This window comes from Carlito syrichta, unplaced genomic scaffold, assembly GCF_000164805.1.
Source record: "Carlito syrichta isolate Samal-C Ts95f unplaced genomic scaffold, Tarsius_syrichta-2.0.1 Scaffold287827, whole genome shotgun sequence".
Taxonomy (NCBI): domain Eukaryota; kingdom Metazoa; phylum Chordata; class Mammalia; order Primates; family Tarsiidae; genus Carlito; species Carlito syrichta.
In genome coordinates this window covers 218898-221364 of record NW_007231923.1, presented here as the reverse complement: position 1 = coordinate 221364, position 2467 = coordinate 218898, and positions in this window count along the sequence as shown.

Here is a 2467-nt window from a genome sequence, read left to right as displayed (position 1 = left end):
GTATTATATGTGCGTGTTGTATGTATATAGATTCTGTGGTATGTGATTGTGTGTGTGTGTGTGTGTGTGTGTGGTGTGTATAATTTGTGTAGTGAGTGTGTGTGAGGCGAGTGTGTGTGTGTGTGTGTGTATGCCCATATGTGTGTGTTAGGGTTATCAGAAATAATACAGCATGTCCAGTTAAATTTGAACTTCAGATAAATAACAAATATTGTTTTTAGTGTCTTTTATGGACTATTTGGACACATTTATACTAAGTTTATAAGTATTGTTTGCTCTGCATTTTATTTGCTAACTCTGACAACTCAAATGTGTGTACCTACGGATGAAATTGCATTTAATCTTCAAAACAATCCTATAAATAGGTACTATTATTATTTACACTGTACAGATGAAAAAACTGAGGCACCCGGAGATTATTTAACTTTCAACAACTGAAATGTGGAACAAGAATTACTGTATGCAGCCTGGCTCCAGAGTGTCAACATTCAATGGGTGTCAGACACTCTTGTAGAGGCTGAGAGTTGGGGGATTTGAAATATGTTCTGGAAGGAGCACTGGCTGGGCTGGCTATTGGATAGGGTTTTGGAGGGGGTTGGAAAGACTATTTCTCTGCAAAATGGGCCTTCTGCTCCAGCCAGACTTTTGCCACAGCATTCTCCTGCTTCTCTGCTCTCCTCTTCCTGCTGTTCCCACTGTATTGCCAAGGGGATAAGGAAACCAGAGGCCAGGTGAAATTCAGACTTGCCCACTCTGCAATGTTAGGTGGTTCTGAGATTGGGATTGACACCTGTAAAATCACCTGGAATTCACTCCTCTGGGAGGATTTCCTTACAAGAATTTACAAGAAACAAAGGAATCATTCCCACGAAGTCCCTTGTAGGGGCTCATGGCAGCACCTCCCCAGACTGTGGGATTCTGCCCTCTCCTTGGCCCACATACCCCTTGCTACCCCAGGAGTGGACCCCAGCCATACTCACCTGTGGCGTCTCTTCACAATTTCCGCCCCTTCTATCCTCGGCATCCACCCCCACACCAGAGGCACCCAACACTCAACATCAACCCTGACTCTTCCCCAGTCTTCCTCTAAGGCACCATTTCCCATTCCTACAGCTAGGCCTGGAATCTCTCTCCCTTTCTCCTCGCCATGGCTCTGCAGCATCTCACTCAGAGCCTAGGGTAAGTCGTGGTTGCTTTGATCCAGAATGATCTGTGTGTGTCTGTCACCACATGGGCTTTGTTACTGAGGGCAGGGATTATGCCTGATGTGAACTGGCGGCTCCCAGCATCCTACTCACTTCTGTAAGCAGTAAGTGTTTATTGGAGTGAATGGTCACGGATGGTTTCCATATGCAAATCATGTAAATAACCCAATGTTCCTGGCCCCCTGTCAAAACCAACTTTTCCCTGAAATAGCCGCCTCTAATTGCACTTAACACATAGCAGTGTAGCTGAATGATGTTCCAGTAGCCGTGGAAATTCAGAAGGAAAATGAATCCTTATTTCCAATTACAAGGAGTGTAGTGGGTTAATTATGTCCCTCCAAAAAGAGATGTTCAAATCCTAACCCCCCCAGCACCTGTGAATATAAGCTTATTTGGACATAAGATCTTTGTAGATGTAATTAAATTAAAAATCTGGAGATGAAATCATCTGGGATTAGGTGAGGCCTTAAATCTTATGACAAATCCTTATAAGAAAAGAAAACAGAAAATATTCCGATGCAAGCAAAAACCAATCATGTATGCTTGTGGCAGAGATGAAGAAATTGAGGCCCCCAGAGTGATGTGGCCACAAGCCAAGAAACACCTGGGACCACCAGGAACTAGAAGAATACTCCTTAGAGTCTTTGGAGGGAACATGATTCTGCTGACACTCGGACTTCAGGTTTCTGGGCTCTAGAACTATGATAGAATAAATTCCAGTTGTTTTGAACTATCAATTTGTGGCAATTTGTGATGACATTCCTTGGAAGCTAAGAGAAAAAGTGTACAAACTCCTCAGAGAGAGAGGAAAAAAAAAAAAACACATGACATTAGTTGTGTTTTCATTGTCCACTCACGGATTGAGGTTTGTTGAATATCTATTGTATTAGTTCCAAGAAATAGACATACTAAGAATACAAAATTACACTCTCAGTGTGAAAGTGGGCTCCAAAATACATCAAGAGAAGTTTAATACAGCAAGGTCTGCCACTAGCTCCATTGACATGAGTGCCAGGCATGGCTCTGAGCTTGACCTTCATAGACGCACTTGTCTACACAGAAATCTCAAGGCATAGCCCATCTCCCTATGAGCAAATTGAGGCACAGAGAATTTGAATAGGATCATAAGCCAATGGTAATTTAAAGTAAAAGTATTTTCACACCAGATTTTGGGGCACAGACGATTGCTTGGGTTAGGTAACACTTGACCTAAATCTGAGTGAATGAGAAGAAGCCAGGCAGACATGATGGTGAAAACAGGC